This window comes from Anomaloglossus baeobatrachus, chromosome 1 (genome assembly GCF_048569485.1).
Source record: "Anomaloglossus baeobatrachus isolate aAnoBae1 chromosome 1, aAnoBae1.hap1, whole genome shotgun sequence".
Classification (NCBI taxonomy): domain Eukaryota; kingdom Metazoa; phylum Chordata; class Amphibia; order Anura; family Aromobatidae; genus Anomaloglossus; species Anomaloglossus baeobatrachus.
This window is the reverse complement of record NC_134353.1, coordinates 941,691,531-941,718,732: the sequence shown is the minus strand read 5'-3', so window position 1 is coordinate 941,718,732 and position 27,202 is coordinate 941,691,531. Positions and strand designations below refer to the sequence as shown.

Genomic DNA, 27,202 nt, shown 5'->3' with positions numbered 1-27,202 from the left:
CGTACCTGGTTATCAGCCCGTTCTGCCCTGTTGGGAGCCTGGTTCCAGTCCTGTCCTGCCCATACCTGGTTACCAGCCCGTTCTACCCTGTTGGGCGCCTGGTTTCAGTCCTGTCCTGCCCGTACCTGGTTATCAGCCCGTTCAGCCCTGTTGGGCGCCTGGTTCCAGTCCTGTCCTGCCCGTACCTGGTTATCAGCCCGTTCTGCCCTGTTGGGCGCCTGGTTCCAGTCCTATCCTGTCCGTACCTGGTTATCAGCCCGTTCTGCCCTGTTGGGCGCATGGTTCCAGTCCTGTCCTGCCCGTACCTGGTTATCAGCCGTTCTGCCCTGTTGGGCGCATGGTTCCAGTCCTGTCCTGCCCGTACCTGGTTATCAGCCGTTCTGCCCTGTTGGGCGCCTGGTTCCAGTCCTGTCCTGCCCGTACCTGGTTATCAGCCCGTTCTGCCCTGTTGGGCGCCTGGTTCCAGTCCTGTCCTGCCCGTACCTGGTTATCAGCCCGTTCTGCCCTGTTGGGCGCCTGGTTCCAGTCCTGTCCCGTCCGTACCTGTTTAATCAGCCCGTTCTGCCCTGTTGGGCGCATGGTTCCAGTCCTGTCCTGCCCGTACCTGGTTATCAGCCGTTCTGCCCTGTTGGGCGCCTGGTTCCAGTCCTGTCCTGCCCGTACCTGGTTATCAGCCGTTCTGCCCTGTTGGGCGCATGGTTCCAGTCCTGTCCTGCCCGTACCTGGTTATCAGCCGTTCTGCCCTGTTGGGCGCCTGGTTCCAGTCCTGTCCTGCCCGTACCTGGTTATCAGCCCGTTCTGCCCTGTTGGGCGCCTGGTTCCAGTCCTGTCCTGCCCGTACCTGGTTATCAGCCCGTTCTGCCCTGTTGGGCGCCTGGTTCCAGTCCTGTCCCGTCCGTACCTGGTTATCAGCCCGTTCTGCCCTGTTGGGCGCATGGTTCCAGTCCTGTCCTGCCCGTACCTGGTTATCAGCCGTTCTGCCCTGTTGGGCGCCTGGTTCCAGTCCTGTCCTGCCCGTACCTGGTTATCAGCCCGTTCTGCCCTGTTGGGCGCCTGGTTCCAGTCCTGTCCTCCCGTACCTGGCTCCCAGCTCATCCTTCCTGTTGACCCCTGGTTCCAGTCCAGTCTTGCCTGTACCTGGACTTTGCCTGCCTGTCCTGCCTTCTGCCTCGTTAGTGACTTTGCTGGTCCGTCCTGCCCTGTTGGTGCTAGAGACTCTGCCTGTCCATCCTGCCTGTGCCGTCTGCCTTGTGCCACCGCGGTGGTCCCCGTCTGCACTTGAGACTTTGTCCTGTCTGCTTCTATGTTCGCCCCTGTCCTGGGGGTCAGCTGCCATAGTCCTGGACTCTACCCCATGTTAGGGGTCTCCCTTGGTCCGGTGGGTCCACTTATTATCTCACCGCAGTACCACCACCCGGCGGCGAGCGTGACACAAAGCCATCTTGTTTTTCTAGTCTTATACTATCCCTTTGAATCTAGAGGTTAAAAACCAACATAGACCTAATACTTCTCACAATCGAGGCTTTGCTACAGATGTATCCAGTCTCTTATGCCCTGGCTGTTTGCTACAATGTATCAGCGTGGATCTAGGGTTCTGCACAGGAGATTCTGTTGTCGCCCCTCCTCATTGGATCATCACAAAGCAGACCCAAGCTGGAAATAATTGCTACAAAGTTACCTCCACTAGGGGTCGTTTCCTGCAGGAGCACCGGGGCCCCCTGCAGGATCCTCCGCTCCTCTGGGGCCGGTCCAGCCCTGTATATGTGGATGCAAGTTTTAATTGAAGCATTAATTTGTGCCCCTCATTCATGAGCAGCAATCCTAAAAAAGACAACATTAACCCTTTAACAAGCTTTGGCACATGACTTAGGAAAAAAGCCAAGCCAGACGCTTTATTTTGCAGACATGAATTGATCCTTAAAGTGGATTAGAAAGCTGTAGGACATCTCACTTAGTAGTTCATGTCCTTCAACCTTTCATGATTTTTGCCAGAAAATGACTTGGAAAGAGAACGGATGAGGCCTGATCCTGCGTCACACACAAGTAGCTGCTTCAGACTTTGCAGTGGCTCAGGTGCCAAAGTGCCCTGACTGCGCACGTCAGATCGGCGCATCCTGTGAGGCCGCAGCTCGGATGGCCTGATGTGCTTGTGTTGTGCTGCCAAACAGCATCACCGAGGTTTCAAAATTGTGTGAAAGCAAATTTGGAGGTTACGGAACAAGCATGATGGAGTTCAGTGTCCAGAGTGCACAATCAGGTCGGGAATACTAGTGACAGGAAGAACTAGAGGAGGGACAGCTGGATAACGTGTGGGCATGAGATTTATGACGTCTCATAGCTTTTGCTGGTAATGTATATGCATATAGAAATGCAGGGGGGGGCGGGGGGGAATAACAGCTGCAAAAACGCTGTATGTGAACATCGCCATGGATAGGATTTGCGCCAAATGTTCAACAGCCGCGCATTGTCAGGAGCAGAACCGTGGATGCGTGGCTCTCTCCAGTCTCCGCAACCACTTGCTCTGTAATTTTTGGAGCTCTTCTAGAAATGCAAATAGGCGTCCTCCTCTACATTTATATATGAGCTCTAAAAACTGCAGAGAATTGCCCTGAGCCCATGGAAATCAATGGAGAATACGTGGCTCCTTCTCCAATCATTTCCATGGGCGCTCCGTTTTGAGGGTTGCTTTACGGGCATGGACACAAGGGCGGATCCGGGGGTGTCCTGTATATGTGTTACTAGCTGTAGTACCCAGGCGTTGCCCGGGATAGTAACTGTCTCTCTGTCTCTCTCCCAGGTTCTGTCTGTGTGTCGCTGTCTGTCTGTCTCTATGTCTGTCTTTCTTTGTCTGTCTGTATTTGTATCAGTCTGTGTCTCCATCTCTGTCTGTCTCTCTTTCCCCGTCAGTCTCTTTGCCCGCCAGTCTCTTTGCCCACCAGTCTCTTTGCCCGCCAGTCTCTTTGCCCGCCAGTCTCTTTGCCCGCCAGTCTCTTTGCCCGCCAGTCTCTTTGCCCGCCAGTCTCTTTGCCCGCCAGTCTCTTTGCCCGCCAGTCTCTTTGCCCGCCAGTCTCTTTGCCCGCCAGTCTCTTTGCCCGGCTGTCTCTTTGCCCGGCTGTCTCTTTGCCCGTCAGTCTCTTTGCCCGTCAGTCTCTTTGCCCGTCAGTCTCTTTGCCCGCCAGTCTCTTTGCCCGCCAGTCTCTTTGCCCGCCAGTCTCTTTGCCCGCCAGTCTCTTTGCCCGCCAGTCTCTTTGCCCGCCAGTCTCTTTGCCCGCCAGTCTCTTTGCCCGCCAGTCTCTCTCTGTCTCCCTGTCTCTATCCGTCTCCCCACCGACATCTTATTACCCCACACATAAGCTTCTTATACTAACTGTTTATTTTGTTCCTATAGCAACAGTTGCTATTAATAGTCTGCAGCTCCCACCTCTATTCCGTTTAATGGAGGCAGGATTTTGTAGAGTAACTGTAAAGCGCAGGGTTAAATTTTCCCGTCAAAACATAGTCTATGACGTTCCCTGAGTCACATGAGGCGTCTGTGCAAAATTTCGTGATTGTAAATGCGACGATGCAAATTCTTTTAGCGGATACACACACACATACACACACACACACACACACAGCAGTATATATTAGATTTCCAAGGACTTGAGGAAGAGTTTCCCCTTAAGTTAGTGGTCTACTTTTAGGGGTTATTCCCATTAAGCCAAAAATATAAACCGGGTGAGGGTCCCACAAGAATGAGGGAGGGTGGGAAAGGAGGGGGCTCTGAAAGTTTGTTTTGTTTGCCCTGTAACCTCCTATAAAAATGAATGCAGAGCCAGTGCCACGTATGTGCAGCATTCTCTATGCACTTCTACGGGCCAAGAGCTCCCATAGAAATGAATAGCGAGGCAGCCGCTTACGTGGGACCACTGCTCCATTCATTTCTATAAGAGCCCCCTGAAAATTGCAGATCAAACTGTGCAGCTGTCATAGAAATAAATGGAGTGAGCCACGGCAACAGCGCCGCCCGGAGACAGATGTGGGACGCACAATCGTTGCACATTTGTAGAATACATCCCGTCAATATGTCATCCATTAAAGATGAGAATGAGAACATTTTTAAGTTAATCTCTTACATAAAGGGCAACTCTACCAGAAGTCATCAGACATATTTAGGACAGGGGCGTAATGACCACAAATCGGTGCATGTGGAAAGGGGGCCCGCCGACACAAGCGGCTATTTGCCCAGAAGTACATTCAGATCAAATGTATTGCGGCACAGAGACCCGCTGGCTCCCTGCACTGCAATACACACTGCCAGCCAATCAGAGGCCAGTAGCAGATGTCAGCTTGCCCGTGACGGGCGGTGCATGGTAGTAATGTCAGGCGCTGCTCGTGCCGGAACACCAGCTGCGGCTTTGTTCCGACTAGAGGAAAGGATGCCACATGTTGGGGAAAGGCGAGTAGAATCATTTAATTCTATATCTTTATAAAAAAAAAATGTGTTGGATAAGAGAAAAAACACAACTACTGGAAGGGACCCAGGATGAGGTGCATTAAACCACCATGATGAGGGTCATTGTACCAGGATGGGGAACATTGTTATAATTTGGAGCACAACATGGAGGACACTATTACTGGAAGGGGCTCAGGATGAGAGGCATTATTAAAAGATGCTGCTCAGTATGGGAAGCAATATACCAAGATGGGGGCATTGTTAGAGTTTTATGTGAGCAAGGATGGTTGACCTTAGGGAGATCAACATCCACCACTGCGGAGACACCATCACGTGTTTCTCAACGCAGTGATTCTAGAGCAATGCCCCCTGGGAAATATTCAAAGCAAGAAGGCCTGCGGAGACACCATCACATGTTTCTCAACGCTGGCAGGAAACTAGCCAGGTCTTTCACCGGGAAGGAACAACCACGGGAAGGGCAGTCTCCAGTCAAGGAGACCACCTATGCCAAACATGGTATCCATCCACAGACAGCCGTTTCGGGGTATTTGCCCCTCATCAGTGTGGAGTAGGAATCTGGCTAGTGGGAGCATTGCCTAGTAAAAGACTATGTGAGCAGTGTCTCCTGCGGCCTTCTTGCTTTGAATATTGCCCAGGGGGCATTGCTCTAGAATCACTGCGTTGAGAAACATGTGATGGTGTCTCCGCAGTGGTGGATGTTGATCTCCCTAAGGTCAACCATCCTTGCTCACATAGTCTTTTACTAGGCAATGCTCCCACTAGCCAGATTCCTACTCCCCACTGATGAGGGGCAAATACCCCGAAACAGCTGTCTGTGGATGGATACCATGTTTGGCATAGGTGGTCACCTTGACTGGAGACTGCCCTTCCCGTGGTTGTTCCTTCCCGGTGAAAGACCTGGCTAGTTTCCTGCCAGCGTTGAGAAACATGTGATGGTGTCTCCGCAGGTCTTCTTGCTTTGTTATAGTTTTAGGCACAGGTGGGGGACATTATTACTGGAAGGGGCAAAGAATGAGTCGCATTATTAAAATAAGCTGCTCAGGATGGGGTGCATTATACCATGATGGGGGACACTGTTATAGTTTGGGGACTAGGAATGGATGACATTATTACTGGAAGGATCCAGGTTAGAAGATATAATTATAGGAAAGGGCCTAGGATGGAGGACATTATTATAGGAAAGGGCCCAGGATGGAGGACATTATTATAGGAAATGGCTTAGGATGGAAGACATTATTATAGGAAAGGGCCCAGGATGTAGGACATTATTATAGGAAAGGGCCCAGCATGGGGGACATTATTATAGGAAAGGGCCCAGCATGGGGGACATTATTATAGGAAAGGGCCCAGCATGGGGGACATTATTATAGGAAAGAGCCCAGCATGGGGGACATTATTATAGGAAAGGGCCCAGCATGGGGGACATTATTATAGGAAAGGGCCCAGGATGGAGGACATTATTATAGGAAAGGGCCCAGGATGGAGGACATTATTATAGGAAAGGGCCTAGGATGTAGGACATTATTATAGGAAAGGGCCCAGGATGGAGGACATTATTATAGGAAAGGGCCCAGGATGGAGGACATTATTATAGGAAACGGCTTAGGATGGAGGACATTATTATAGAAAACGGCTTAGGATGGAGGACATTATTATAGGAAAGTGCCCAAAATGTAGGAAATTATTATAGGAAAGGGCCCAGCATGGGGGACATTATTATAGGAAAGGGCCCAGGATGGCGGACATTATTATAGGAAAGGGCCCAGGATGGAGGACATTATTATAGAAAAGGGCCCAGGATGGAGGATATTATTATAGGAAAGGGCCCAGGATGGAGGACATTATTATAGGAAAGGGCCCAGGATGGAGGACATTATTATAGGAAAGGGCCCAGGATGGAGGACATTATTATAGGAAAGGGCCCAGGATGGAGGACATTATTATAGGAAAGGGCCCAGGATGGAGAACATTATACGAAAGGCCTCAGGATGAGGGACATTATTGCATGATGGGGGACTTAATACCAGGAAAGGGTCCAGGCTTATTAAAATAAGCTGCTCAGGATGGGGAGCATTATACCATGATGGGGGACACTTATAGTTTGGGGACTAGGAATGGATGACATTATTACTGGAAGGATCCAGGTTAGAAGATATAATTATAGGAAGGGGGCCAGGATAAGGGACATTGTTGCATGATGGGGGACTTAATACCAGGAAAGGGTCCAGGCAGGATGGAGGACATTATTATAGAAAAGGGCCCAGGCTGGGGGACATTATTGCATGATATGGGGCTTTATAACTGGAGGGGGCCAAGGAAATGGACATTATTATAGGAAAGGGCCCAGGATGGAAAACATTATCTGTAGGAAAGGTCTCAAGATGGGAGACATTATTTTAGGAAAGAGCCCAGGACGGAGGACATTATTGCATAACAGGACACTTTATAGCAGGATGGGGCCCAGATTGCGGACATTACTGCATGATGGGGGACTTTAAGGTAGTTAAGGGCCAAGGATGGGGGGCCTTACTACTGTAAGGTGCCAAGACGGGGAGCATTATTACAGGAAAAGGCCAAGATGGGGGAGATTATTACAGGAAGGATCCAGGAGGGGTGACATTACATGGGACGTGACTATGTTCTACATAGGATCTAGAACACTACAAGGGCCCATACATATGACTAACAGGTGGGGGATCCAGGTACAAATTTTGAATTGGAGTCCATTGGACTCTAGTTACACCACTGATTTTGAGGACACTCCCTGAAACGCCATAGTCTTCAGACTTCTGAGACAACCCTAGAAGCTGACCGTATCTTATGGTCAGATAAACATAGTAGACGAGTAAGGCCCATTTAGAAAAGCCGATGTTGGCCGGTAAAATGATCCATCGTCAACAACGTACGGGATGATCGGCGCACATCTACTGCTCCGATACCGAGAGGAATGATCGATCCCAAACAGGAGCTCCCAGATACATGGAGCGACATTATTTTTATTCTGGCATAAACGATCCGAGCCACGAATAAGCCTTTTACCCAATCAAGTGGTCGGCAACATAAAAGATCTCGTCTGACGATTATTGGCCGTCCTTATCTCACGCTTCGATGGTGTAGAGTACAGAAATCATGGCATTAATGGTGGTAACACCTGCAGGAAACATCGGGGGGGGGGGGGGGGGGGGGGGGGGGAATAAAGACATTAACCTCACTGCCTCCGATCATTAATATGGAGAGATTACGGACATCAAAGAGCACCACTAATGGAGAGCAATAGGGCGGCAGTAAGATGAGAGATGTCCTCGTAGCCGGGACAATCCACCACAATGGGAGAGGCCATCAGACGTGGTCTCGCTTGGAAGAGCAGAAGCGGAAAAACAAGACTCAAGCATCCATTTGTGTCTAATGGAGATCCTAGCTTGTGATTAGATGGGGCTGTAAATATCTCAGGTTCTCATGGTTGGGATTGAGTGGCACCTCGATAATGATCTCCCACCTTAGGAGAAAATGGCTTCACGACACAATAAGAAGCGTCGTCATTTCCCGTCCCGCTTCGCTTCTTCCATTCTTTGGCATTGCAGCACCTGAGCTAATTCCTCTACAATTAAACCAGTCTTTAAGGGACGCAGAACAGACCTTCTCCAAGTGCGGAGCTCGGAGACCGAGGATTTATTGCTTAGCACGAGGTCCCCTAAAGCTTTATGTACACAGCCATATTTTACTGGCCTTTACCGAATACCTTTTTTTGCCCCTTTGTTTACCCTGCGAGTGCTATAAAGGATGTATTTACATTAGCTCTCCGCATCGCTGTACGTATACCTGCCAGCGAAACCCATCTGAGCTCATGGAGGAGACGCAGCTTTGGGATTTTACGGGGCGAATGAGCCGCATCTGACGTCCGAGACGTGATTTACCACGCACATAAAGGAGCGTGCTGAGGGTGCCTGATGTTCATCAGCAATATAGAATGATCCGCACCTCCACCGTACAGCCGCAGTGTGACCGCTGCATCCGATTTTCATACTTAGGAAAGGACGATGCGATGTATATATACAAGTATATTAATGCCTGCTGCCCCCTTCGTTCTTCCTTCCCAACTCAATGTCTTGTATGGCATGATGAAAACAACAGACTGTGAGCTCTTGAGGTCGGGATCTGATAAAAGCTCTATAGGGTATCCCGGGAATGCGCAGCAACATGTGGATTCTTCATGAATTTGCAGCATACATATTCCCCTCGTATTGAATAATGGAACTTGGACATCCATTACTGCTAAGGAAATACATTTTAAAATTGAGACATTTAGCGAATTAAAAAGGCCAGTTTTAAGTGAGCCCAACAGCCAGCATCAAGGCGTATCTGGTATGCGGAGTCCCTACCTAATGATGCCTCATTCTAGATTACAATTTTATGGGCTGCTATTAGAAAATGAAAAATCATTTTATGGGTAGGAGTGCTCAGTCAGAAGGCATGACACCATAATCCAAAATAAGAAAACTGACAGCACTTCCTACCAGACAAGTGTGAACAGGTGCAAACTAAACATGATATAATACAACAAATATACAGCCGCACTCTGAGACGCTAAGGTATACAGACACTGAATATAGGAACTTGGACATGCATTACTGCTAAGGAAATACATTTTAAAATTGAGACATTTAGCAAATAAAAAAGGCCAATTTTAAGTGAGCCCACCAGCCAGCGTCAAGGCGTATCTCGTATTCTATGTCCCTACCTGGTGATGCCTCTGTCTAGCATACAATTTTATGGGCGGGCAAGAATGTGATACTAGGAAATTAAAAATCACCTTATCAATAGGAGTGCTCAGTCAGAAGGCATGACCCCATAATCTAAAATAAGAAAATTTACGGCACATCCTATCAGACAAGTGTAAACAGGTGCCAACTGAACATGAAATAAACTAACAAATATACAGCCGCACTCTGAGACGCTAAGGTATACAGACATTGACTAAAGGAACTTGGATATGCACTACTACTTTAAAATTGAGACACTTAAAAAATAAAAAAAGATTAATTTTATGTGAGCCCAGCAGTCAGCGTCAAGGCGTATCTCGTATGCAGAGTCCCTACCTAATGATGCCTCTATTGAGATAACAATTTTATGGGCTGCTATTTGAAAATTAAAAATCATCTCATGGGTAGGAGTGCTCCGTCAGAAGGCATGACACCATAATCCAAAATAAGAAAACTGACAGCATTTCCTACCAGACAAGTGTGAACAGGTGCAAACTAAACATGAAATAATACAACAAAAATACAGCCACACTCTGAGATGCTAAGGTATACAGACACTGAATATAGGAACTTGGACATGCATCACTGCTAAGGAAATACACTTTAAAATTGAGACATTTAGCAAAGAAAAAAGGCCAGTTTTAAATGAGCCCAGCAGCCAGCGTCAAGGCGTATCTCACATTATATGTCCCTACCTAGTGATGCCTCTACCCAGCCTACAATTTTATGGTCGAGCAGGAATCTGATACTAGGAAATTAAAAATTACCTTATGGGTAGATGTGCTCAATCAGAAGGCATAACCTTATAATCCAAAATAAGAAAAATTATGGCATTTCCTAACAGAAAAGTGTGACAAGGTGCAAACTGAACATGAAATAAACTAAAAAATAAAAAAGGTACACTCTGAGATGCTAAGGTATACAGACATTGAATATAGGAACTTGGACATGCATTACTACTTTAAAATTAAGACATAAAATAAAAAAGGTTAATTTTATGTGAGCCCAGCAGTCAGCGTCAAGGCGTATCTCATATGCAGAGTGCCTACGGTACTTAATGATGCCTCTATCGAGATAACATTTTTATGGGCTGCTATTTGAAAATTAAAAATCATCTCATGGGTAGGAGTGCTCCGTCAGAAGGCATGACACCATAATCTAAAATAAGAAAACTGACAGCACTTCCTAACAGACAAGTGTGAACAGGTGCAAACTGAACATGAAATAAACTAACATATATACAGCTGCACTCTGAGATGTTAAGGTATATAGACATTGAATATAGGAACTTGGACATGCATTAATGCTAAGGAAATACATTTTAAAATTGAGACACTTAATGAATAAAAAAAGGCCAGTTTTATGTGAACTCAGCAGCCAGCATCAAGGCATATCTCATATTCTATGTCCCTACCTAGTGATGCCTCTATCTAGCCTACAATTTTATGGGCGGGCAGGAACTTGGTACTAGGAAATTAAAAAATCACCTTATGGGTAGGAGTGCTCTTTCAGAAGGCATGACCCCTTAATCCAAAATAATACAATTTATGTCACTTCCTAACAGAAAAGTGTGAACAGGTGCAAGCTGAACATGAAATAAACTAAAGAAATAAATAGCTGCACTCTGCCAAACCCCCTCAGAGTAAAGGTCTTACTATGCAAAAACTTTTTTTTTTTCTTAAACTAGGTACTATTTTACCTCTCCGTACTTTGGAAGCTTTGGGTATTTTTGCAGGATGCTCCACTGATGGCGTAACTTCATGACTGGTTGGGGGCTCACCCCTAAGAACTCAAAACATAAGCAGGGTGAAGAAGCATTGCCACTTATTAGAGAGGGCAGTGTCCAGCTCAGTGATGTCCAAGTCAGTGCAGCAAACCAGGACCACGGACAGACACACAATGCATGTTACTGTACCACTGCAATCGGATAAGTTGGGATCTCAGTGTCGAAACCCCCCAATAATGACTTTCATGGCACAACCTGGGCACAGGCAATCAATGTAATGTCCAAGAAAACCATTTCTAAGCACGTTGCTTTGTAGACCATAATGAATGGTGTTTGGGCTGTATTTCTTTAATCAGTGTGGAAGGTAAAGAAATATTATAGACTATTAATAATGAGGCCAAAAGGCCCAGGGCCACGCTGACACTGGACAGGACCTCCCAAAGGATAGGAAGAGAGGTCAAAGGGGAGGCTCTGGTCTGCAAAGAGGTGATGGATGGGGGTACGCGGAATACCTGGAACGCTGCAAATCCAGAATAAACTCTGCCAGAGCTGTATGGTCTGTATCCAAAATCTCACAGGTTTGGTGGGAGAAGATCTAATAAAACCCAATGACCAAAAGTGAAAATGTGCAAAGAAACAACAGACTTAAAAAAAAAACACTTGATCATCAACTATGGATTTTGCCTAAAATGTAAGTGAGATTACGTACAAGCGAGATGAATGTATTGAACATTCATTCTACAACGTTATTGGAAATTAATTCTTTGCTTTTTCCTTTTCTCTTGATCCCTTTTCTCTTATAGAGGGTCTGCGGATCTTGTCTGTGAAGCCTTCAGCAGTCATCCCCCATAATGTTCTTCTTCCTACCTAGGTATCGCCCCCCATCAACTTCACCTTCCGTCTACATCGGTATCGTCCGCCGTCATATTTTACTTCCATCTACCTTGGTATCGTCCATCATCTTCACTTTACATCTACCACGGTATAGTCCTCCACCATCTTCACCTTCCAGCTTCCTTGGTATCGTACCCATCATCGTCACCTTCCATCTACCACGGTATAGTCCTCCACCATCTTCACCTTCCATCTTCCTTGGTATTGTCCCCCATCACCTTCACCTTCAATCTACCTTGGTATCATCCTACATCATCTTCACCTTCCATCTACCTTGGTATCGTCCCCCATCACCTTCACCTTCCATCTACCTTGGTATCATCCTCCATCATCTTCACCTTCCATCTTCCTTGGAATCATCCTCCATCATCTTCACCTTCCATCTACCTTGGCATCGTCCCCATCATCGTCACCTTCCATCTACCACGGTATAGTCCTCCACCATCTTCACCTTCCATCTACCTTGGTATTGTCCCCCATCATCTTCACCTTCCACCTACCTTGGTATCATCCTCCATCTTCATCTTCCATCCACCTTGGTATCGTCCTCAATCATGTTCACCTTCCATCTACCATGGTATCGTGCGCCATCTACACCTTCCATCTACTTTGGTGTCGACCCCCCATCATCTTAACCTTCCATCTACCATGGTATCATCCTCCATCTTCCTTGGTATCGTCCTCAATCATCTTCACCTTCCATCTACCTTAGTATTGTTCCCCATTATCTTCACCTTCCATCTACCTTGGTATCGTTCCCCCATCATCTTCACCTTCCATTGACCTTGGTATTGTCGTTCCATCTCTTCGATATCCTGGTGAAATATTTCTTCTTGCTCTTCACTAACAACACCAATATTTTCAGGAAAGTGCTCCAAATGGCACTGTAACAAATGTAACTTCAGATTCATCCGAAAACCCAAGGCTGTGAAACGTTTCAGCATGCTCACCATGATGGACTTCTATTTTTGATCTTTGTTGCTACCTAGAAAATTCTTCCGGATTTCTTTAAAAGAATCCCATGCCCTTTCCTCAACAGCTTTCATTTTTGTCTCAAACACGTCGTCCTTCATGAGTTTCCAAATATCTGAACCCACAAAAATGCCCCCTTCAGTTTTGCTTCAGTCCCTGAACCTTGGTACACAGGGTACTGAAGGCTTGCCTTCTGTTGGTAGAGCTTTCACAAACATCTTCATCAGTCCAGGCTCAATGTGGAGCGGTGGCTGGAGAACTTTAGTGGAATCAACAAAACGTTCCACCACTATGTTCTTGCGTCCGGGTTGTAAAAATGTTCTCGTTGGCCAACTTTTTTGGCTCCAGTGATGAGTCCTATCTCGTACTGACCATGAGACTTGGCCAGTGCATTACTATAGAGCGTAACTCACAAATCCTGGGCATGAAAAAAAATATTGGAAGAAATGCAGACAATCACAGCTAGAGAAATCAGCAGTCTGGACAGGAAGAGGATCAGTGAGGGGCGCTCCTGACCCCGATAAGAAATATGCCCCCGAAATGAATTTATAGGTTTATTGTTAAAAAGGTCAAGAGCAAAACAGCAGAAAAGTGTCATTAGGTTCTGAATGAGCGAGTGCTCTCTTCCGGCCCCTGATGAGGAGATGGGACGGGTAATTACTTATTTCACTTGGGTTCCTACTCACTTAATAGAAATTAAGTAGCATTCATTAGCAGGAGAAAGGCCGGGGCAATCAGACCACAGCGAGAGGTGATCCTGGCGGAGGAGAGGTCAGGGGGCATGATGTTACACACATGTGCGCAGGACCCTGCAGATGTGACCTCTGCCTCCCGGCCACAAGGGACGACACATTCAATATCCCCTTGTGATACATATTCTGCCCGTCACACAGGGAATGGCTGCACTCCGCCACAATGCAGCCACTTCCAAAAGATCCATAGAGTAACCCAGGATCTGGATAACAAAGTGAGTGCAGCTCTGGAGTATAATACAGGAGGTGACTCAGGATCAGTAATGTAATGTATGTACACAGTGATTGCACCAGCAGAATAGTGAGTGCAGCTCTGGAGTATAATACAGGATGTAACTCAGGATCAGTAATGTAATGTATGTACACAATGACTGCACCAGCAGAATAGTGAGTGCAGCTCTGGAGTATAATACAGGAGGTAACTCAGGATCAGTAATGTAATGTATGTACATAGTGACTGCACGAGCAGAATAGTGAGTTCAGCTCTGGAGTATAATACAGGAGGTAACTCAGGATCAGTAATGTAATGTCTGTACACAGTGACTGCACCAGCAGAATAGTGAGTGCAGCTCTGGAGTATAATACAGGAGGTAACTCAGGATCAGTAATGTAATGTATGTACATAGTGACTGCACCAGCAGAATAGTGAGTTCAGCTCTGGAGTATAATACAGGAGGTAACTCAGGATCAGTAATGTAATGTATGTACACAGTGATTGCACCAGCAGAATAGTGAGTGCAGCTCTGGAGTATAATACAGGAGGTAACTCAGGATCAGTAATATACATACACAGTGACTGCACCAGCAGAATAGTGAGTGCAGCTCTGGAGTATAATACAAGATGTAACTCAGTAATGTAATGTATGTACACAGGAACTGCACCAGCAGAATAGTGAGTGCAGCTCTGGAGTATAATACAGGATGTAACTCAGGATCAGTAATGTATATACACAGTGACTGCACCAGCAGAATAGTGAGTGTAGCTCTGGAGTATAATACAGGATGTAACTCAGGATCAGTAATATACATACACAGTGACTGCACCAGCAGAATAGTGAGTGCAGCTCTGGAGTATAATACAAGATGTAACTCAGGATCAGTAATATACATACACAGTGACTGCACCAGCAGAATAGTGAGTGCAGCTCTGGAGTATAATACAGGATGTAACTCAGGATCAGTAATATACATACACAGTGACTGCACCAGCAGAATAGTGAGTGCAGCTCTGGAGTATAATACAGGATGTAACTCAGGATCAGTAATATACATACACAGTGACTGCACCAGCAGAATAGTGAGTGCAGCTCTGGAGTATAATACAAGATGTAACTCAGTAATGTAATGTATGTACACAGGAACTGCACCAGCAGAATAGTGAGTGCAGCTCTGGAGTATAATACAGGATGTAACTCAGGATCAGTAATGTAATGTATGTACACAGTGACTGCACCAGCAGAATAGTGAGTGCAGCTCTGGAGTATAATACAGGAGGTAACTCAGGATCAGTAATGTAATGTATGTACATAGTGACTGCACGAGCAGAATAGTGAGTTCAGCTCTGGAGTATAATACAGGAGGTAACTCAGGATCAGTAATGTAATGTCTGTACACAGTGACTGCACCAGCAGAATAGTGAGTGCAGCTCTGGAGTATAATACAGGAGGTAACTCAGGATCAGTAATGTAATGTATGTACATAGTGACTGCACCAGCAGAATAGTGAGTTCAGCTCTGGAGTATAATACAGGAGGTAACTCAGGATCAGTAATGTAATGTATGTACACAGTGACTGCACCAGCAGAATAGTGAGTGCAGCTCTGGAGTATAATACAGGAGGTAACTCAGGATCAGTAAGGCTGCTTTCACACCTCCGGTTTCTGCAATGCGGCACAATCCAGCACTTTGCAGGAAAATCGCAACCGTTTTTTTTTGCTGCCGGTTGCGTTTTTTCTGCATAGACTTTAATTAGTGCCGCATTGTACCGCAATATATAGGAAAGAACTCCGGCACTCTTAGTTACCCCAGTAAGAGACTCAAACGTATATAATGTTCAAAATGATTTTTTATTCAAAGAAAAAAAGTCCATAAATAAAACGTTTTGACCTAATTCTCAGTGAGCTCAGTGAGGCCCCACGGAGCGTTTCCTACACACATATGTCTACCTTGCAATATAACCGTGAGGGATTTCCTCCTCTTGTCTAGTATTGTCTAAATCCGACCTCATTTCAGATATCCATTTTGGCCAATTATAGGACGGTACTCTGAATGTATATCACTGAATGATCTCATAGGCAATTGATCTTTACATTTATGATGATACCGTGGCGAAGAGCTGATTGATCTAAAGACTTGGTGAAGTCATTCCTCAGCGAGGCCATTAAGACGTCCGATAGAAATAATTAATATAACCCACATTGAGTTTTTTCAACATAACAGGTCTATCTGATACAGTGGATCTATATAGGAGGATCTCATACAGAAAGATCACAATTTTACCCTGCATCTCCATCGGTCCATAGGATAAGTCCTTTCAGAAGAAGACCGAATTAGGTCGAAACGTTTTATTTATGGACTTTTTTTCTTTGAATAAAAAATCATTTTGAACATTATATACGTTTGAGTCTCTTACTGGGGTAACTAAGAGTGCCGGAGTTCTTTCCTATATATAACTATTTTTCTCCAGAGCACCAAATTGGTGAAGCAGGGTCCTACCTTATGTGCATTGTACCGCAAGGCCTTGCGTTCCATCCGGTTTTTGCCGCATGCGGCCGATTTAGCCGATGCGGCGGCCGGATGGAACGTTGCCTGGCACGTTTTTTCGTGCAGCAAAAAAAAAAAAACGCATCGCGCCGCATTCGGCCGATGCGGCACATTTTTCAATGCATGCCTATGGCGGCCGGATGCGGCGCGATGCTGCAATAACCGCATCCGGCCGCCACATGCGTTTTTTGCCACTGCGCATGCTCAGTAGCATGCCGCAAGCGGTAAAAACCGGACCGGCCGCAAAGGAAAAACTTATGCAAAGGATGCGGTGTTTTCACCGCATCCGTTGCATAGCTTGCACAGCCGGATTGAGCCGCAGAGCTCAAGCCGGATGTGTGAAAGCAGCCTAATGTAATGTATGTACACAGTGACTGCACCAGCAGAATAGCGAGTGCAGCTCTGGAGTATAATACAGGAGGTAACTCAGGATCAGTAATGTAATGTATGTACACAGTGACTGCACCAGCAGAATAGCGAGTGCAGCTCTGGAGTATAATACAGGAGGTAACTCAGGATCAGTAATGTAATGTACACAGTGACTGCACCAGCAGAATAGCGAGTGCAGCTCTGGAGTATAATACAGGAGGTAACTGAGGATAAGTAATTTAATATATGTAAACAGTGACTCCACCAGCAGAATAGTGAGTGCAGCTCTGGAGTATAATACAGGAGGTAACTCAGTATCAGTAATGTAATGTATGTACACAGTGACTGCACCAGCAGAATAGTGAGTACAGCTCTGGAGTATAATACAGGATGTAACTCAGGATCAGTAATGTAATGTTTGTACACAGTGACTCCACCAGCAGAATAGTGAGTGCAGCTCTGGAGTATAATACAGGAGGTAACTCAGGATCAGTAATGTAATGTATGTACACAGTGACTGCACCAGCAGAATAGCGAGTGCAGCTCTGGAGTATAATACAGGAGGTAACTGAGGATAAGTAATTTAATATATGTAAACAGTGACTCCACCAGCAGAATAGTGAGTGCAGCTCTGGAGTATAATACAGGAGGTAACTCAGTATCAGTAATGTAATGTATGTACACAGTGACTGCACCAGCAGAATAGTGAGTACAGCTCTGGAGTATAATACAGGATGTAACTCAGGATCAGTAATGTAATGTTTGTACACAGTGACTCCACCAGCAGAATAGTGAGTGCAGCTCTGGAGTATAATACAGGAGGTAACTCAGGATCAGTAATATACATACACAGTGACTGCACCAGCAGAATAGTGAGTGCAGCTCTGGAGTATAATACAAGATGTAACTCAGTAATGTAATGTATGTACACAGGAACTGCACCAGCAGAATAGTGAGTGCAGCTCTGGAGTATAATACAGGAGGTAACTCAGGATCAGTAATGTAATGTATGTACACAGTGACTGCACCAGCAGAATAGTGAGTGCAGCTCTGGAGTATAATACAGGAGGTAACTCAGGATCAGTAATATACATACACAGTGACTGCACCAGCAGAATAGTGAGTGCAGCTCTGGAGTATAATACAAGATGTAACTCAGTAATGTAATGTATGTACACAGGAACTGCACCAGCAGAATAGTGAGTGCAGCTCTGGAGTATAATACAGGAGGTAACTCAGGATCAGTAATGTAATGTATGTACACAGTGACTGCACCAGCAGAATAGCGAGTGCAGCTCTGGAGTATAATACAGGAGGTAACTCAGGATCAGTAATGTAATGTATGTACACAGTGACTGCACCAGCAGAATAGTGAGTGCAGCTCTGGAGTGTAACACAGGAGGTAACTCAGGATCAGTAATGTAATGTATGTACACAGTGACTGCACCAGCAGAATAGTGAGTGCAGCTCTGGAGTATAATACAAGATGTAACTCAGTAATGTAATGTATGTACACAGGAACTGCACCAGCAGAATAGTGAGTGCAGCTCTGGAGTATAATACAGGAGGTAACTCAGGATCAGTAATGTAATGTATGTACACAGTGACTGCACCAGCAGAATAGCGAGTGCAGCTCTGGAGTATAATACAGGAGGTAACTCAGGATCAGTAATGTAATGTATGTACACAGTGACTGCACCAGCAGAATAGTGAGTGCAGCTCTGGAGTGTAACACAGGAGGTAACTCAGGATCAGTAATGTAATGTATGTACACAGTGACTGCACCAGCAGAATAGTGAGTGCAGCTCTGGAGTATAATACAGGATGTAACTCAGTATCAGTAATGTAATGTATGTACACAGTGACTGCACCAGCAGAATAGTGAGTGCAGCTCTGGAGTATAATACAGGATGTAACTCAGTATCAGTAATGTAATGTATGTACACAGGAACTGCACCAGCAGAATAGTGAGTGCAGCTCTGGAGTATAATACAGGAGGTAACTCAGGATCAGTAATGTAATGTATGTACACAGTGACTGCACCAGCAGAATAGTGAGTGCAGCTCTGGAGTGTAACACAGGAGGTAACTCAGGATCAGTAATGTAATGTATGTACACAGTGACTGCACCAGCAGAATAGTGAGTGCAGCTCTGGAGTATAATACAGGATGTAACTCAGTATCAGTAATGTAATGTATGTACACAGTGACTGCACCAGCAGAATAGTGAGTGCAGCTCTGGAGTATAATACAGGATGTAACTCAGTATCAGTAATGTAATGTATGTACACAGGAACTGCACCAGCAGAATAGTGAGTGCAGCTCTGGAGTATAATACAGGAGGTAACTCAGGATCAGTAATGTAATGTATGTACACAGCGACTGCACCAGCAGAATAGTGAGTGCAGCTCTGGAGTATAATACAGGTTAAGTTCTATATTTAAACAGTGACTGAATATCACAGATTATTGATATATATGGACTGTGACTTACCCTCTCGGAGGCCATGTCCATGTGCATGCTGGTTAATTGATGTCTTTTATTATAAGCTAGTAATAACAGTCGGGTACAGCGGTGATTTAGTGTGTGAGTTGCAAGGAAGGTGCACTTTAGCAATGAACTATTTTACAACTTGCATGTTTCATTTGCAAAGAAAACACGGCCCTGGTAAGTGAGGCAATAAACGCCATTAGCTCACAAAGCGGCAGATCAGCAGCGAGGTGTTTACAGAGTGACATGAAGCTCAGCCGGAGTGGGAGAGAAAGTCGTATTACACAGATTCTGCAGAGCGTGATTTTTCTTTTGTGTTAATTTTCTTTTTACTAGTCTCATGTAAGAAAAAAAAAAAAAAAAAGTTTTAACCAAAAGTTGGCACCAAATGTCTCTGATTTAGCAAAGCATAGCCTCGCCATGGGCAGCCTTCCATCCAGACCCCTCTCCACCTTCTCTACTTGGTCTGGAGAAGAGGGTTTCGCCCCAATATACATTATTGCATTTTTTGACCATTCTTTATGGCATGTCACGTGGAGTTTTGCACAAACTTCGCCAACTGTCATGGCGCCGTTGGTCGCTGTTCACAATGCAGATTCTGACTCTCCGCCCGATGGTTTCTCTGGTATCTGGGATCAACACAGGCAGACTCAGGCGTCGACCTGCTGTGTGCTGATTCATAGGCAGCATAGCAAGAGTTAGGGGCACTTTGCACACTGCGACATCGCAGGCCGATGCTGCGATGCCGAGTGCGATAGTCCCCGCCCCCGTCGCAGCAGCGATATGTGGTGATAGCTGGCGTAGCGAAAATTATTGCTACGGCAGCTTCACACACACACTCACCTGCCGTGCGACGTCCCTGTGGCCGGCGACCCGCCTCCTTGTTAAGGGGGCGGGTCGTGCGGCGTCACTGCGACGTCACACGGCAGGCGGCCAATCGGAGCGGAGGGGCGGAGATGAGCAGGATGTAAACATCCCGCCCACCTCCTTCCTTCCGCATATCCTACGGAAGCCGCAGTGACGCCGGTAGGAGATGTTCCTCGCTCCTGCGGCTTCACACACAGCGATGTGTGCTGCCGCAGGAGCGAGGAACAACATCGGACCGTCGCGTCAGCGTAATTATGAATTACGCCGACGCTGCACCGATGATACGATTACGACGCTTTTGCGCTCGTTAATCGTATCATCTAGGCTTTACACACTGCGATGTCGCATGCGATGCCGGATGTGCGTCACTTTCAATTTGACCCCACCGACATCGCGCCTGCGATGTCGCAGTGTGCAAAGTGCCCCTTAATCTCTGCTTGCTCCTTTAGTCACATGTTGTGGGGAGGCCTATCACATCTGCTCTCCTCCTATTTATGCTGGTTGAAACCTTCCACCCATGCCAGCTATAGTTTATTCTATGTTGGTCTGTGAGGTGTGGTGTCTCAGCTTTACTGGTGAAAGTTGTGCTTATTGCTTGGTGCGGTGGTGGAGTTTTCCTTGTTTTGTAGCTTCCTTCCTGCTCTTGTTTTTCCTTCTGAATCTCTTATTATCTTTACCTTTGTGTGTGCTGTGTGACAAAGTTTTGTTTTTTTTCCCCGTCTGTCTTTATCTGTGGGTTTCATCACACTCCTGTCCTGTCCCTCCTTTGGGGGAGGGGGAATCAAGGATCGGTCAGGAGCAGGGCCAGGTTGGAGACTCAGGACTCTCCACCATCAAGAGTATCCCTGAGGTTAAGAATAGCATAGGACCCCCTAGCTCAGTGTTTCTCAACTCCAGTCCTCAAGACCCACCAACAGATCATGTTTTCAGGTTTTTTTTTCAATATTAGACAGGGAATAATTTCATCACCTGTGCAACATTAAGGAAATCGTGATTGATGAAAACCTGAAAACGTGATCTGTTGGTGGGTCTTAAAGACTGGGGTTGAGAAACACTAGCTTCAGGGACAGCCTAGGATCCCTAGTTCCCCACTATCCCATAGTCATCGTGACATGGCCATTCGCCACATGGGGCTTTACAATAAATACAAAACCTTCAGGTTTTGGCTACTCTCATGTCTCCTTACAACTCACTGAAGAGAGGTAAACTCCACCAGAACTTTGGCTTGGCTGGGGGTTACCTTACTTGACATAACTATGGGTTTCCAATGGTTAAAAGCTCACTAAGATTGTTTTGCATATCTAAAAGGGGAATAAATGTCCTTGGAGGTCGAACCTCTGGTACAAGGGCCGGAGTCAACACTAAGCTAATATGTGGGCTCCTATCGAATGGTAAACAAAATAGGGCCCTGTGACTCAAAAGCCCAAATAACATGGCTAGAAAATTGGGTTGCCTAGTCTCCTGTGGTCAGCAAAAAAGTTGGTTACTCTCCAACTGTCAAGGCGGGCCTCTCTACTGCTATCACATATCGATATAATTCCCATTGGCGTCCTATTGGCCCAACTCCCACCAGGGGTTTCTGCCATGTCGAATCAGTAAGTTTGGGGAAGGTCCAACCTCTGCCACCAGGACTGCTGCCCACACCAAGCAAGGATGCCACCAGGCTTGGGGCCCCCTTTGGAGGAGCTTAAAACTCCCATCGTCAGCAAAGAGTTGGCTCCTCACATGTTCACCGAGGTCTACAGTCAATGTAGTCTCCCATCTTCCCGACTCCATAATATAATTGTCACACAGTGTTTGGCTCTAAACGTGCCGAGTGTCATGGTGGCATCTGACGCTGTTCACACTGCAAAATCTGACCCTCCACACTATGCCTTCACTGGTGCTTCAGAAATGCACAGACAGGCTATAGCCTCGACCCGTCGTGTGCTCATTAATGACCGGACTTGCAGGACTTAATTTTAAGTTACTCCCCGCCTTTTTAAGATGGTGGAGCCTGTCTTTCCATGCCCATTATAGCTTTTGCTAAACCGATCTGTGTGTTGTTGTGTTCCAGTTGGTGGTAATTTATTGCATGCTACTTGGTCTGCTGTGGAAATCCTCTTGTTTTCTGGTTATTTCCTCCCTGCTTCTTTTCTCTTCCTTATCATGTATGGTCTTATACGATGGGCTGCTGATAAGTCTTTGGCTTTGTGATCTTTTCTTGTTTCTATGGTAACGAATGTTACATCACATGAAAGCCTTATGTGTCTAATACATGTTTTAAAAATTTTTGCTTATGGCAATAGTGTTCTACGCATGCGGGAAAACAAAATGGCGGAATCTAATGCGATATTCACAGCAACTGAGAGCAGAGGAGGGATAAAACTCTTGTTTCTGCAGGGAAAGTCCGTGAAGGATATCCATGGTGATATTTCGCAGACATTGGGGGATCAATGGCCTTCATATTCCACAGTTAAGAACTGGGTTGCCAAATGTAAAACGGGCCACTTCAGCCCCAATGATGAGGAACGTCCTGGACGCCCGAGAGTGGTTGTTGTTCTGGAGATCGTCGATGCTGTGCACAACCTCATACTGGAGTATCCCCGAATTTCAGCTAAAGCAATAGCAGACATCATGGGGATTTCCCGTGAACGTGTTTGTGTCATTATCCATGGACATTTGGACACGAGGAACCGATCTGCAAAGTGGGTCCCCAAATGTTTTACAACAGATCAGAGAAGCAGCGAGTGAAAACTTCCCGTCCATTTGTCAGCGTTTCCAGACTGATAAGAACCTTCTGGATCGGCTGGTCACTATGGATGAGACCTGGATTTATTTGTATGACCCTGAAAACAAGGAGCAGTCAAAAGAGTGGAGGCACAGGGGTTCTCCTCATCCAAAGAAGGTCAGGGTGCAAAAATCAGCCACTAAGGTGATGGTGTCTGTGTTCTGGGATAAGGAGGGCGTGCTGCTAGTGGACTACCTTCAAAAGGGTTCCACCATCAATGCAAGGTATTACATTGAACTTTTGGACCAATTGAAGGCAGCTCTGAAGGCCAAAAGACGCGGCAAGCTGTCCAATGGAATCGTGTTCCTGCAAGACAAGGCCTCCGCTCACACTGCACAAGTGACCACGGCAAAACTGGCAGAGCCGGGCTCCTAGCTGGTTCACCACCTTATTCACCAGATCTAGCTCCCTCCGACTATCATCGGTTTCCAAATCTGAGGAAACACCTCAAGGTACCAAATTTTACACCATTTCTGATGCCATGACTGCTACGGATGCCTGGTTTGAGGCACAACTAAAATGCTGTTTTTGCCAGACTTACAGAACTTGGAATACAGATGTAAGAAGTGTGTTGTCATCAGTGGAGAGTGTGTGGAATAAATGGAAAGTTTCATCATCCTATCTCGTTTCTTTCTGGGTAAAGCCAAAGACTTATCAGCAGCCCCTCGTATCTGTGTGTGTGCTAGATGTGTTAAAGAGTTTTTGGTTTCCCTGTTTGCCTATATCTGTGGGTTCAGCCACTCCTGTCCTGTCCATCCCCTGGGGTTGGGATGGGGAGGGGGGGGGGTAAAAAGTCAGGGCTTGCCAGAAGCAGGGCAAGGAAGGCGGTCCAGACATCTTCACCATTAGAGGTATCTCTGGGATCAGGGACAGCTACGGCCCCTTAGCCTGAAGGCCAGTGAAGGAGCCCCAGTCCCATTATCCCCTCACATCCCTTGACCCCATGACAATAATAAACGGAGGCCAACTTGCTACCAAAAATGTGGAACTGACCATCTACGTACTTGAATTACAGATATTTTGGACTTCTCAATAAGATGCACTTTGCATCTTCTCCATCTCACATAGAAGCATGATGAGACCAGATTCCGGATCGAGGGTTTCCAGTGCTCGAAACACTGAAATCTTTTGCACATGTTGCAGTTTTAAGATTCCAATTTCCTTATTAAAAAGTAACATTTACATTTGCCAAAAGAAATACATTAAGTTGTAGCTGGAAACCGATTATATGATAATTCTATTAGGACTTTCGGGGGGAAGAAAACACTTAAAAAATGTTTGACCTCCAATGGTTTTTCCCACTACGAGCAGAGACAGAAGAAGATTTACTCCCCAGCATTTAATCACATTCGGCTGTGGAGTAAGACATCGGACGGGGCGGCCACAGGAGACCGCAGAAGACGTACATTCTCGGGGCCGCATGCTTCACTGCGGAGCGTACCGAGTTACACCGGGGTTTTAGGATTGCTCTCACTAACAGCTGCACGGAGCTTACAAGAAAGGATAATTTATTGCCCCCAATGATTGCGAGAAGGGGGGACAATCCATAAAAGAAGAGAAAATGAAAGTCTCCAGCATTGGGAGAAAAAGCGGCAAGGGAAATAATTCTAAAGACCAGAGACATAATATCCAACAGCTAAAGTCTGATATGATTCAGAGATCGAGGAGGATCAAAGGGGTAGAAACCAGGAAACCCAGAGAAACACCAGAGTGGTTGGAAACTCAGCTGACTGCAGACCTCTAACTGACAACACAACTCGAAGTAGCCGTGGAACGATCCTACGATGACCTAGTCGCCTCGACACAGCCGGAGAGCTAATTATTCCTTAAGAGAAAAAAACACGAAAAGCTAATCTGCCTCGGAGCAGTTCCCCAAAGATTATAGGTAGCCCGCAAACATGTAAAGCTGGTGAGACAAGATGAAATACAGTACAGAGGTAGAGAACAGATTCAGCAAAGATGAGGCCCAAACTATCTATATAGGAAAGGATAGAAAAGAGAGGACTGTCTGCAGCCATGCAAAACCCTAAAAAAAACCCCCAATACATCTGATATGAAAAAACAGACCACACGATCTCTCCCCCACTATATCAGTACTCTGGTGTTACAGGGATCCAAGCAAAAAAACACTAATATAGAGGAAGGACTGAAATTAATATCAAGCATGACAAAACAAAAATACATTGCAGAATATGGAGCTGGGTACACAGACATTCCCAGCAGGGAAAAATACAACTCCACCCAGAACGCCACACAAACATAAACCAGGAAACAAGCCTTAATATAAACCAGCAAATGGTACAAAGACGAAACTTATCTGCAAGGAGTTCAGGTGGAAACGGAAGATAGGGCAGGCTCTAGAATGTCCACAGCACCACAGGAGACAACAGTGATCACCGGCCCAGACCGAGAGAACACTAGTCAGTTATATAGACCCAGTCTGAGCAGCCTGATTTCCAATCATCATCAGCTGTCTGGCTTCTGTTAAGCAGACTAACTTTACTACCAGCACTGGCCACAAGAGGGAGCCCCAAACCGGAACCCAGTCAAAATGTGTTCACAACAAAAGTCCATCCTGAACAAGAGAAGACAGACTGTCAGTTCACTGAGGGATCAGATTACAGCTGCTTATAAAAGTCTATGGAGAGGGAAGGGAGACTAGTCAGATAGAAAACTAGAAACGCACAGATATATGGGGTACTGCTTATTAGTAAGGTTTTTATCTCACCGCAGTGCTGGATTCACAGCTGCACTGTTAAAGGGGTTGTCCGTTGAACACGAGTTGCAACCTATCCATATATGTGATACCTTGAGTCTGACTGCCAGCACCTGATCCAGTGGGCAGAAGGGTGCACTTTTATTCCCGTCAAAATAGAGCTACAGAGCAACATTGACCGCTGCTCCATTCATTCCCTAAGGGGCTGATGAAAGTAATGGTTGGCTTTAACTGGCCGTCCAGTAGGAAATGAATGGTGTAGTGATCGGGTGTCTGACCTGCTGCATCATTTTGTAACAAAGATAAAAGTTCCTCCCAGTGACGATCGGTGCGAGTCCAAAAATCAGCAAATTTGCATAAGTGATAAAGGGGTTGTCTAAACAAAACAAGTATAGTACTGGGCGGCAGGGTGGCTCAGTGGTTAGCACTGCAGTCTTGTGGTGGCTGGGGTCCTGGGTTCAAATCCCATCAAGGACACCATCTGTAAGGAGTTTGTATGTTCTCCCCGTGTTTGTGTGGATTTCCTCCCACACTCCAAAAACATACTGATAGATTGTGAGCCCCAATGGGGACAGTGTTGACAATGTATGTAAAGCGCTGTGGAATCAATAGCGCTATATAAATGAATAAATATTATTACAGTTGTATAATGTTCTCCATGCTGCTGCTTTCCAGTAAGTGATTAACAAACCTCAGTGCTAGATTCACAGACACCATTCTCAGTACTGCTCGATAAAGTCCTCCATGCTGCTGCTTTCCAGTAAGTGATTAACAAACCTCGGTGCTGGATTCACAGACACCATTCTCAGTACTGCTCGATAATGTCCTCCATGCTGCTGCTTTCCAGTAAGTGATTAACAAACCTCGGTGCTGGATTCACAGACACCATTCTCAGTACTGCTCGATAATGTCCTCCATGCAGCTGCTTTCCAGTAAGTGATTAACAAACCTCAGTGCTGGATTCACAGACACCATTCTCAGTACTGCTCGATAATGTCCTCCATGCTGCTGCTTTCCAGTAAGTGATTAACAAACCTCAGTGCTGGATTCACAGACACCATTCTCAGTACTGCTCGATAATGTCCTCCATGCTGCTGCTTTCCAGTAAGTGATTAACAAACCTCAGTGCTGGATTCACAGACACCATTCTCAGTACTGCTCGATAATGTCCTCCATGCAGCTGCTTTCCAGTAAGTGATTAACAAACCTCAGTGCTGGATTCACAGACACCATTCTCAGTACTGCTCGATAATGTCCTCCATGCAGCTGCTTTCCAGTAAGTGATTAACAAACCTCAGTGCTGGATTCACAGACACCATTCTGAGTACTGCTCGATAAAGTCCTCCATGCTGCTGCTTTCCAGTAAGTGATTAACAAACCTCAGTGCTGGATTCACAGACACCATTCTCAGTACTGCTCGATAATGTCCTCCATGCTGCTGCTTTCCAGTAAGTGATTAACAAACCTCAGTGCTGGATTCACAGACACCATTCTCAGTACTGCTCGATAATGTCCTCCATGCTGCTGCTTTCCAGTAAGTGATTAACAAACCCCAGTGCTGGATTCACAGACACCATTCTCAGTAGTGCTCAATAATGTCCTCCATGCTGCTGCTTTCCAGTAAGTGATTAACAAACCTCAGTGCTGGATTCACAGACACCATTCTAAG

At 46.0% G+C, this 27,202-nt stretch overlaps 1 protein-coding gene across 1 annotated transcript in view; it reads right to left on the bottom strand.

Annotated features, from left to right (window-relative positions):
• The window catches only part of WDR70 (WD repeat domain 70), a 367,195-nt gene that overhangs the window by 209,635 nt on the left and 130,358 nt on the right, over positions 1 to 27,202 (bottom strand). The gene's annotated exons all lie outside the window — the stretch shown is intronic.